This window comes from Balaenoptera ricei, chromosome 2 (genome assembly GCF_028023285.1).
Source record: "Balaenoptera ricei isolate mBalRic1 chromosome 2, mBalRic1.hap2, whole genome shotgun sequence".
Lineage (NCBI taxonomy): Eukaryota > Metazoa > Chordata > Mammalia > Artiodactyla > Balaenopteridae > Balaenoptera > Balaenoptera ricei.
The window spans coordinates 1259521-1271637 of record NC_082640.1 but is presented as its reverse complement, the minus strand read 5'-3'; positions in this window follow the sequence as shown (position 1 = coordinate 1271637).

Here is a 12117-nt window from a genome sequence, read left to right as displayed (position 1 = left end):
CCATCAGTATTTTTTTTTTTAATGTGGCAGGGGAGAGGGTAAAAAGTATACAACACATAGGCAGCGTAATTTCCGCTACGTCCTGAATTCCTTAAACTTGATCTTAGCTATGTAATTTAGTAATTTTCCCTATATATTTAATTTAAGGGTAAAGTTTAAAGCTTTAAAAATAAAGCTTTATTTTTTCCCCTTAAAAGAATTATAAGGTTGTTGCATTATGCACCTCATGTTCCACATTTTGGAAAAAAAATTTGAAGAAAAACAAAGATTATTAAACTTACCATACATTTATAAGACTGGAAGTATCTCTTTCTATGAATCTTGCTAATTAGAGGATTAAGTACCTTTAAAGAAATAATCTTTAAAGAAGTGCCTCTACTGTGAAATTTATCAGATAGAGGCTTAAGTATCTGTAAAGGAATAAGAAAATAGCAGAAGCCTACTCTCTAATTTCTTTTTCTTCTTCTAACATGTACTTTCCTCTAAATATGTAATATTCTGCCTTGACGGAGCATTAACTTAGCGCTTGGACTGTGCCTGGCGGTGGCAACCGACACGTCAATGATATGAAAGGACTGTTTACTCTCATCACATTGCCAAAAGGTAATGAAACTGAGAATTTCCTAGTGGTTTTGACGGCACGTGAGCACAGGCCAATTTACAGTTACTCCATGACCCTATTTTAGTCCCCTGTTGATAATGGAGTCCCCACTGTGTTGTTTCTTTTAAAAATCTCATACTTTTGAGTAAGTTGACATTCAGTGTGTGATATGTCCATTTCTAGATGTAGTGCTATTAAAGAAATTATCATCTGAAAGTGTGAACACATAAAATCGTACCTCTAGCTTCTTGAGGGAACGGTCGTCCGGACCGTAGGAGTTTGCTTCCAGGGCTGCTTAGCCCCTTTCTGCAAAGCAGGAAAGTTCCAGCTCCGACTCTGGAATAATTCAGATCCTCTGTAAGTGGTAGACAAAGAACCCTAAGTCCACAGATCACCAGCCCAACAGCGGATCAGACTCTAACTACTGATAGTGTCTGACCGTTTACCCCAATATTTCCAGGAGATCACTTCCTCATTTACAGCTTGCCTTCTTCTTCGAAGGTGGGAAACTTGATTGCTGCTTTTCTCCCTGTGACTCACTGCCTCACCGCCTGCACACTGGGTACCCCCCTATCCCCATCACATCCAGCCGAGTGAATGGTTTGCGCCTCTGAACATCACTGTTTAGTGACTAATATCCCTAGACCTCCTCTTTCTTTTGGAGCTCTTCCAGTGGCCTGGGATTTGGACACCCACCCGCCTCACTGACCGCAGCCTGGCAGAGCTACGGTTCATCACCTCCAAGGACTGTGCTTGTCTGCACTAGATCCAACCACTATCTATCCTGACATCTTTACGGCGTTCCCCAAATGAGAGATCTGGCAGCGGGGACTCTGCAGAGAAGCCCTGCTAAGAACACTGGCTTCCGAACCGTCACCGTATGGGCAAAAGCCAGCTCCCTAGTCCAGTGGTGGCAGAGGTCCCGAGACGCGTGGGGCATGGGGGCAAAGATGGCCCATCAGAAGGTGACCTTCTCGTGCAGCAGCAAAGGCCAACTTGAAGCTCTCTCAGCCTATAAACCAGTCTATAAAAATAATTAAATAAGCCTTCAGAGTAACAGCCATTAGCGCTGGAGAGTCAAACAGGCATCCGGCACCCAACATCCTGAACCGGTGTCTTTCCGAGGCAGAAGGGAAGTGACGCACCTACTGCATTCTGAAATGAAAGCAGAAGTTACTCTGCGGCCGAGCTATAGCTTAACGTTCTCAGCAAGACGTGGATCCTTTATTTGCTCTCCACTCAACGATGCTCTGACTGCAAGTCCTGTTCACAGTGAAGGGGAACTGAGACCAGGGTCCAGAAACTAAGCCCCACACTTGCCTTGGGTCGAGCCACTGTTTCAGGTAAAATCTGGGGTTGCCCTGACTAAATAATGCAAAGTATTGTGTGTTGCAGCCATAAGAATGCGCCTCTCAGACCTCCTAGTGCAGGAGGTATAAGCGGCCTCCAGCCCCGGCCCCTGGCATGCTGGCAGCCAGGCCAAGCTTCCCAAGGGCTGCTCCGGGCGGTGCCCGGGCATGGCAGGGATGCCAAGGGGGCCCACAACTGGGAGGCAAGGCCTCCTCCCACGGGTGACTCCGGCTCAAAGACCCTTTCAACCTGGTGGGATTTTCTTAGAGCCGCACAGCAGTCTACAGCTCTCCTCCACACCTTTCCTCCCCCTCCTGTCCTCCCCCTCCATCCGCTTTCCCTCCATCCCTCCTTCCCGCCCCCCTTCATGGGTGTCAGGCCTGCATCAAGTCTGCTGGCTCTTCCCACCCCCTCCTGCTCCCTCCCCATCGCCCCTCACAGGTGTTTTCGCCAGTACCTCTCTTATGAATACATCTAATCCCTTCTTGGCATCTGCTTCTCAGAGGACCGGGACTAAATCACTATTTAGCTATTTTGTTTTGCATGTGCAATTTGGAACCAAACATACTTTCTGAATTCAGATATCATTCATTAGAAGGAGAAAGACTTAGTAATGAAAGAATGTGAATGTGAACTACATATATTGACCAATTAACTCTGTTGACCTAAACGTGTAGAAAAGCATTTCAGTTCTGAGTAACTTAAAATGTCTAGAGCAAGGTGCTCTAGACTTGAAGAGCTCTCACAGGAGCCACAAGGAAAGAGGTGAGGCCAGGCAGCCTCCCCGTCCTACGTGCACTGGAATGAACTTGTAGAGGAGGTGCTGTAACAACTGAGAAAGCACAGACTGCCTCACGGCTTGGCTGGGGGTGCACAGGGCTCTGAGGGACACACTGTCCCTCGTTACCTCGTCACTCATCCACACACCAAAGTCCACTTAGCCCCCACTCCACAGCGAGCTCGCCTTCAAGGATGACAGAGGCAGGCCTTTCCAACTCATCACTTTGCCATTTCCCTTTCGCTGGTGTAAAAAAAATCAAGAATCAGAAACCTCAATTAAACAGAGTTAGGAGACCAGCAGGGGGCACTCTCACGCACTGTGATGGCAGCAGAGCCCAGCAGGAAGAAGACAGGCTCCCCCTCTTTCCTGGCGAGGACTCAGCCAACAACAAGCCCTGGGCTCTGTTTGCTTCGGCCCTAGTAAGTCTTCTCTTCCCCCCTATAAAAGTGGTCTCCTCCCCTTGCTGTGCAGGGCCTTGAATGTCGTTCCCCATGGTTACAGACCTCGAATTGCAACTCTCTGCTGATCTCAAATAAACCCATCTTTGCAGGAGAAATATCTGGTCAATACTAGGAACACAGGTGTCCATCCATGTGTCTACCTTCTGAATGCCTGAGTTTTCAGACAGTATCCAGGAATCTACTTGACCTTTATCTGTTGTTAAAGTTTCTTTGTAAAAAGTAAGTATATGGGATTTGGTTATAGTTTGCTTTATATTTTTCTATTTGTTTGAAATTTGTCATATTAAAATTAGGTAAAAGTGAAAAGTGATCTCATAGACCGAAAAAATGTTTTCCCTTTTTTATGTGGAAATAACTTCACACTTACAGAAAAGTTGAAAGAATAAGAATAGTACTTTCTGATCTTTTGTTGTTAGTGTATAGGAATGCAAGAGATTTCTGTGCATTAATTTTGTATCCTGCTACTTTACCAAATTTTTTGATAAGGTCTAGTAGTTTCCTGGTGGCATCTTTAGGATTTTCTATGTATAGTATCATGTCATCTGCAAACAGTGACAGTTTTACTTCTTCTTTTCCAATTTGTATTCCTTTTATTTCTTTCTCTTCTCTGATTGCCGTGGCTAGGACTTCCAAAACTGTGTTGAATAAGAGTGGCAAGAGTGGACATCCTTGTCTTGTTCCTGATCTTAGTAGAACAGCCAAAGCAATCTTGAGAAAGAAAAATGGAGTCGGAGGAATCAGGTTCCCCGACTTCAAACTATACCACAAAGCGACAGTAATCAAGATGGTATGGTACCGGCACAAAAACAGAAATATAATCAATGGTACAGGATAGAAAGCCCAGAGATAAACCCACACACATATGGTCACCTTATCTTTGATAAAGGAGGCAAGAATGTACAATGGAGAAAAGAGAGCCTCTTCAATAAGTGGTGCTGGGAAAACTGGACAGCTACATGTAAAAGAATGAAATTAGAACACTTCCTAACAGCATACACAAAAATAAACTCAAAATGGATTAAAGACCTAAATGTAAGGCCAGACACTATAAAACTCTTAGAGGAAAACATAGGCAGAACATTCTATGACATACACCACAGCAAGATCTGTTTGACCCACCTCCTAGAGTAATGGAAATAAAAACAAAAATAAACAAATGGGACTTAATTAAACTAAAAGCTTTTGCACAGCAAAGGAAACCATAAACAAGACAAAAAGACAACCCTTAGAATGGGAGAAAATATTTGCAAATGAAACAACAGACAAAGGATTAATCTCCAAAATATACAAAAAGCTCATGGAGCTCAATATCAAAAACACAAACAATCCAGTTAAAAAATGGGCAGAAGAACTAAATAGACATTTCACCAAGGAAGGCATACAGATGGCCAAGAGGCACATGAAAAGATGCTCAACATCACTAATTATTAGAGAAATGCAAATCAAAACTACAATGAGGTATCACCTCACGCTGGTCAGAATGGCCATTATCAAAAAATCTAGAAACAATAAATGCTGGAGAGGGTGTGGAGAAAAGGGAACCTTCTTGCACTGTTGGTGGGAATGTAAATTGATACAGCCACTATGGAGAACAGTATGGAGGTTCCTTAAAAAACTAAAAATAGAGCTACCATATGACCCAGCAATCCCACTCCTGGGCGTATACCCTGAGAAAACTATAATCCAGAAAATCATGTACCACAATGTTCATTGCAGCTCTGTTTAGAATAGCCAGGACACGGAAGCAACCTAAGTGTCCATCGACAGATGAATGGATAAAGAAGATGTGGCACATATATACAATGGAATATTACTCAGCCATAAAAAGAAACGAAATTGAGTTATTTGTAGTAAGGTGGATGGACCTAGAGTCTGTCATACAAAGTGAAGTAAGTCAGAAACAGAAAAACACCGTATGCGAACACATATATATGGAATCTAAAAAAAAAAAAAATGGTAGTGATGAATCTAGTTGTAGGGCAGGAATAAAGAGGCAGACATAGAGAGTGGACTTGAGGACATGGGGTGGGAGGGGGAAGCTGGGACGAAGTGAGAGAGTGGCATGGACATGTATACACTACCAAATGTAAAATAGTTGGCTGGTGGGAAGCAGCCGCATAGCACAGGGAGATCGGCTCAGTGTTTTGTGACCACCTAGAGGGGTGGGATAGGGAGGGTGGGAGGGAGGCTCAAGAGGGAGGGGATATGGGGACATGTGTATGCATATGGCTGATGCACGTTGTGGTACAACAGAAACTAACACAGTCTTGTGAAGCAATTATACTCCAATAAAGATCTTTTAAAAAAGAAAAAGTATAGTACTAAGAACATCCACATTGTTCCCTTATTATTAACATTTTACTTCATTCACTTTATCATTTGCTCTATCTCTTCCAAATATTTTTTCCTGAATTATATGAGAGTAAGTTACATACACTAAGGCTCTTTATCTCCATATACTTCACTGTTTATTTCCTAACAATTGCACAGTTATTAACTTCAGTAAATTTAACACCATGCAATGCTTTTACCTAATCTAATCTATCATCGGTAACAGTATTCCAGTTTTGTCATTTAAATCAATAATGTCCCTTATAGAAATTTTTTCCCCTCCAGTACACAATTTAATTTAGTTGTCATGTCTCTTTCAGTCTCCTTTTAATCTAGAACATTTCTATAGCTTTCCTTGAAATGTTTGAAAAGTACAGCTCCCCACCCCCTTTTTAAAATAGAATATTCCTCACTTTGCTTTTGCCTAGTTTCCTCATGATGAGATGCAGGTATACATTCTTGACCAAAATACTACACAGGTAATGTACCTTCTCAGGAGCACTTCTGGAGGACGTGATAGTCCTCTGTTCCTCCCTGGTGATGTTGATTTAGATCATATAATTTGCTGTTTTCTTCCCTCTTACAAACAATAAGTAGTCTCGGGGGAGACACCAAGCTCCTCATCAAAGTACCTGGATGGAGCATCTTGATGATTCTTGCCTGATCCAGGCTTTACTGTGAGTGTCCATCTCCAGCACACCCTTCACACTGGTCAGTGAGCCCTCATCAAGAGTCTTCTCTCATCCCCAGGTACTTATCACTTATTATTGGTTATTATTATTACTATTACTATGGACTTGTGGATTACTACTTTCCCAATGGCTTATAATGTACAAACACAATTATTGGGGCGCCCACATTGTCCTAGGACAATAGCTGGAGAGACCCAGATTCGAAAAGCACTTGAATTGTATTCCTCTGGACTACAAAATGGGGGAGGCTTATAAAGGCAAAAACTGCAAAATCATATAAGTTGTTTGTCACGAATTAGGATTGGAGCTGGAAGAAGTAACAGTGCTTGCTAAGCAAGGATTGGTTGGGGTCTGAAATGGTTGTGTAGTTACCAGGGGAGACCCTGAGGCCATAAGGTTGCAGCTGGCAGCTGCCAGCAGATACTGGTTTGAGAACAGCTGGCGGTGTCCTTGAGTCTGATACAGTTCAGAAAATTCAAGTTCCCAGGGATGCAGGAAGATGTCTGAAATCACATCCTCAGTGGCCACCGGCTCCATTTCTAATGCCTGAACCACAGTTACTCCATTTTGATTTTCAAATGCATTCTTTCCTTTAATGGTTAAAGCAGATATACAATGCATGTTTAATAGGCCAAAATGACTTCCCCACACCTCAATATGTGAAAACTTCTCCCATCACTACTATCATTATGTTGTGTGGCGCTAAGAATGCAGTGCCCTGGGCTTTGAAGGAAATGCCTGGTTCAATTCTTTTTTTTTTTTCTTCTGTTTTTAACCTCTCTTTATCATGGAACCTTGCCCAAGTTATTCAATCTGGCTGAGCCTTGCTTTCTCCACCTGAAAATAGGGCTAATAATACCTATCCTGCTGGGTTGTTGTGATTATTAAATAAAATAACAACACAAATTCATAATCTAGTCCCAGCCACATAGCAGCTACTCAATATACCTGAGCTCCCTGTTTTCAGGTCTCTTCAAATGACGGTCATCAACACAGTGGATCCATCCTAGTTCTACCTTTGCAGCGGGATTCTCATCCGAGAGTATTTGTTGACCCTGTGGGTCATGTTGGAGGAGATGCCGGAGCCTGGCCCACTCGGCCTCTCTGAGTGAGCTTCACTCTACAGACCAGCCAGGTGGAGACCATGTGTCCCCCTGTGTGTACAGCTTGGGTCCCACACGCACCCACCCAGCCTCCACCCAGCAGCCGTGCACGCGCCCTTTGTGGAAGGTGGGGGGACAGAGGATGAGGCAGGAGAAGCAGAGGGCCGGGCTGGAGGCGCCTGCCTCGTCGTGGGGTCACAGCAGAAGCCCTGCCCTCTCGGAGCTCACCCAGGGCTCTCCAGATTCACACAGTAACTGAGAAGGCAGTTCCTCCCCGGGGGCCAGTTTTGCGGTGTTTGTCTTGGGGTGAGTTCTGGAAGTTCCACCAGGGTCTTCTCATCCAGCCTTTGCAGTGATTTTTGTCGACCCAGTTCCCTGTGGAATCCCTTTCTGCTTAAATGTGCTGGAGTCATTACCACTTAAGGCTGAAACTGGCTCAGACACGTGCTCAGAGCTAAAAATCACGTGGTACATGAGGCTATAAGCTCCGTGGGATTTATAACCTAATGTTTCCTCTCTGCTCGCTGTGGTCTCCCCATTGCCCAGAACAGCCCAGCACAACTGCCCAGGAAATATTTGGGAAACTGTTGAACAAACTGGTAACATTTCCCCTTTATTAGTTATGGATCCCATATTAGTCATCTGTTGCTGCATAACAAATTACCCCACATTTAATGGCAGAAAACAACAAACATTTGTTGCCTCACAGTTTCTATGGGTCAGGACTCTGGGATCGGTGTGGCTGGATGCTTCTGGGCCGGGGTCTCCCACAGGCTGCGGCCATCTCAAGGCCTGAAGGAGGGTCTCCTGCCAAGCCCCCCACCCCCCAGGCTGTTGGCAGGAGTCCTCATTCTTCACTGGGCAGGTGGCTCCAGCTGCCAGAGTGTACTCACAGCCCGGTGGCCTGATTCTCCCCCATATCTTCCCTGCAAGAGGGCAGTTGATTTTCCCCAGTGTGAGTGATTCAAGGGGGCAAACGACAGAAGGAGAACCACACACATCAGAGACCAAAGCCACAGTCTTTGAATAACCTAGTCTTAGAGATGACCTCTCATCTCACACCTATTAAGGTGACTATTATCAACAAACAGTAAGCAACAAGCATGGGCGAGGATGTAGAGAAATTGGAACCCTTGTGCACTGCTGGTGGGAATGTAAAATGGTGCAGCTGCCATGTAAGACTGTTTGACAATTCATCCAAAAAATGAAGCTTTGCATTACCATATGATTGAGCAATTCCACTCACAGGTATATATACCCCAAAGAACTGAAAGCGGGACTTGTACACCCATGTTCATAGCTGCATTATTCATAATAGCCAAAAGTGGAAGCAGCCCAAGTGTTCATCCACGGATGAGCGGATAAACAAGATATGGTACATACACACAATGGAATATTATGCAGCCTTAAAAAGGAAGGAAATTCTGACACACACTACAACATGGATGAACCTTGAGGATATTATGCTAATGAAACAAGCCAGTCACAAAAGACAAATACTGTACGATTCCTCTTACAGGAAGTACCTAGGATAACCAAACTCATAGAGAAAGAAGAATGGTGGCTGCCAGAGGGTGGGGCAGGGGGAACAGGGAGTTGTTTAATGGGTGCTGAGTGTCAGTCTGGGATGAAGAAAATGTTCTGGAGGTAGACGGTGGTGATGGTTGCACAACAGTGTGAATATCACTGGGCCGAACCTTGCACTGAAGACACCCACTCACAGCTCCTGTGGGTCAGGAATCTGGGAACAGCTTAGCTAGGCGGTTGTGGGTCAGGGCCTCTCACAAGGCTGAACTGTACACTGAGCTGTATACTGAAAATGGTTAAAATGGTCTATTTTATGTATATTTTAACCACAATTTAAAAAAATAAATAAAAAATAAGAAAGGAATGACATCTCATCATTTCTCCTGAATTCTACTGGCTAGAAGTGAAAGACTAGATCTGGCCGACACTCAAGGAGAGAGGAATTAAGCGCCACCTCCTGAGGGAGAAGCAACAAAGGATTTGTGGGTATATATTTAAAACCCCACACTTATGAAAAGCTCCCATTCCCACACAGGCATAATTGGTAGAAAAGCAGAAAGACACACCAGCTACTTAAAGTATGTGTCACAAACTACTTCAGGGGGTGGACTTCATGCAAAGACTGGTCTAGAAGTCAAAGATAAGTGTTCATCCTTGGCTTGTACTTAGATTATCTCTTCACACATGTGGGACTTGACATCTAAACTGAGAATAAAATACTGATTAGGAGATTAGTATCCAAACTCAGTGAGTTAAGATTCTTTTAGAAAGAAAACTCTATAAATCATTTTCTTCTCTATTACGTGCCACCCCTACCTCCCAAGACTGTCAGGCAATCAGGCTAAAGGCCTATTCTGGCTGATATAATGTTAACACTAAGAAAAGAAAACTTTAACACAGGGAACTATACTCAGTATCTTGTAATAATCTATAATGGAAAAGAATCTATATATATATTTTAGATTTATATAAACTTTATATATATAAAGTTTTACATAAAGATTTATATATATAGAAACTTTTTTAAAACTTTTTATTTTATACTGGAGTATAGTTGATTAACAATGTTGTGTTAGTTTCAGGTGTACAACAGAGTGATTCAGTTATACATAAACATGTATCTATTCTTTTTCAAATTCTTTTTCCAATTAGGTTGTTACATAATATTGAGTATAGTTCCCTGTGCTATACAGTAGGTCCTTGTTGGTTATCCATTTTAAATATAGTAGTATGTACATGTCAGTCCCAAACTCCCAAACTCTCCCTCCCCACCCTGGGAACCATAAGTTTGTTCTCTTAAGTCTGTGAGTCTGTTTCTGTTTTGTAAATGAGTTCATTCGTATCATTTTTTTAGATTCCGCATATAAACGATATCATACAATATTTCTTTTTCTCTGTCTGACTTCATTCAGTATATAAAAACTTTATATATATAACTGAGTCACTTTGTTGTACACCTGAAACTAACACAACATTGTAAATCAACTATATTTCAATTAACTTTTTTAAAAAAGCAACCTTTTAAAAATAAAAAGAAAGGGCTTCCCTGGTGGCGCAGTGGTTGAGAATCTGCCTGCCAATGCAGGGGGCACGGGTTCGAGCCCTGGTCTGGGAAGATCCCACATGCCATGGAGCAACTAGGCCCGTGAGCCAAAACTACTGAGCCTGTGCTCTAGAGCCCGTGCTCCGCAACAAGAGAGGCCGCGATGGTGAGAGGCCCGCGCACCGCGATGAAGAGTGGCCCCCGCTTGCCGCAACTAGAGAAAGCCCTCGCACAGAAACGAAGACCCAACACAGCCAAAAATAAATAAATAAAAAGAAAAAGAAAGAAAATTCTACCTTTTATGATTTCAAATCAAATGTAATTACCTAAAGGACTGCATTTGAAGTGGTACAATATTTGCAAGGACAACATTCAAAATGTGCAATCTGCGATTTTGTTGAATTGTTAGGAGTATATAAAAACATATTCTAGAGGCTTCTTAATAGATTCCCCCATGATCACCCTGGGCCTCTCAGTCATAGAATGGAATGGGGGTGATGATAGGTCAAGGCGGGGTGGTCACAGGAGGGGGCGTCGCTGCAGAGAAACGCATCTGCCGATTCCTGTACTAATGCCTTTAAAATTCTTCTCGTGGTAGAAATCAGATGGAGAACACTCACAAGGCAGCATTTCCCACTTCTTCCCAAAGGAATATGCTAACAAATGTGCTTTTAATAAGTTCTCTCAAGTAGCTTAACTTTTTCTGTATATAATGAGAATTCTATTGTTTTTGTTTCTGATTATTCATCTATTTCTTCCTACGTTTCTTTTTCCCTTCTGACAAGCGACCAAACCATTTCCAACTTAAGCTGACACCGCACAGGCTTTTTTGCGACGTTGTAGCTGCTTTCCTTCCTCTTCTCTTTTCTTTCCCCAGAGCGTATTACAGAAGGGTTGCAGCTATTTCTTAATTTTAAACAGTTGCTTTCTGGGGAAAAAAATCAGGAAGAGAATAAACTTAAAAAAAAAAATCAGCACCTCTCTCTCGCTTTTTATTATTTTATCTGTCATTTGACATGCCCGTGGTTATGGCTTCTTCAGGAGACCACAGATCTTTATCAAAAGAGTTATACATACATTACGGCCATTTTCAACCAAAACTGGGATTTTGATGTGCCAGGGGCTTCCTGCTATCGCCTTTCCCCAGATCTTTTTTTCTCCGAATCCCTCCCCTCCCTTTCTCCCCATTTCTCCCCCTCTCCCTCCCTCCCTTTCTCTCCTGGAGGTAAAGAGGTCCATCCTGCTATTTCCATTTCTGGCGCTCACCCACAGTCCGCCCCTAAAGGCCACCCCCGCTGCTCAGTAATTACCCAATTTCTATACAAGTGCAGGCGCCTTGGGTCAGGAGGCCTCTTCCTTCTGTCTTTGCTGGGGGGCTTCATTTGGGGGAGATTTGCTGATGTGTATTCTCCACCCCCTAGCTAGTGGAGGAGAAGACAGGGGTTCAACTAAGCAACAACTGAAAATTTTAAGTTACTGGCCATGAACTGGGGCTCATTTGACCGGGGTTGTTTGTTCCCTGACATCACATCTTGCTCAGCACGTGAGCGTCTTGTCCTGGTCAGCTGAACCCCTCAGACTCCAAGGTCATGTCCCCGGATTACGAAGCCTTCAATTCTTAAAAGTTGTCATTTTCGAAACAAAACTAAACAATAATTACCAGTTTCACCGTTTATCTTCTAACATGAGCTCAATATTAACTGTCAACAATCAGAAGTTGTACCATAT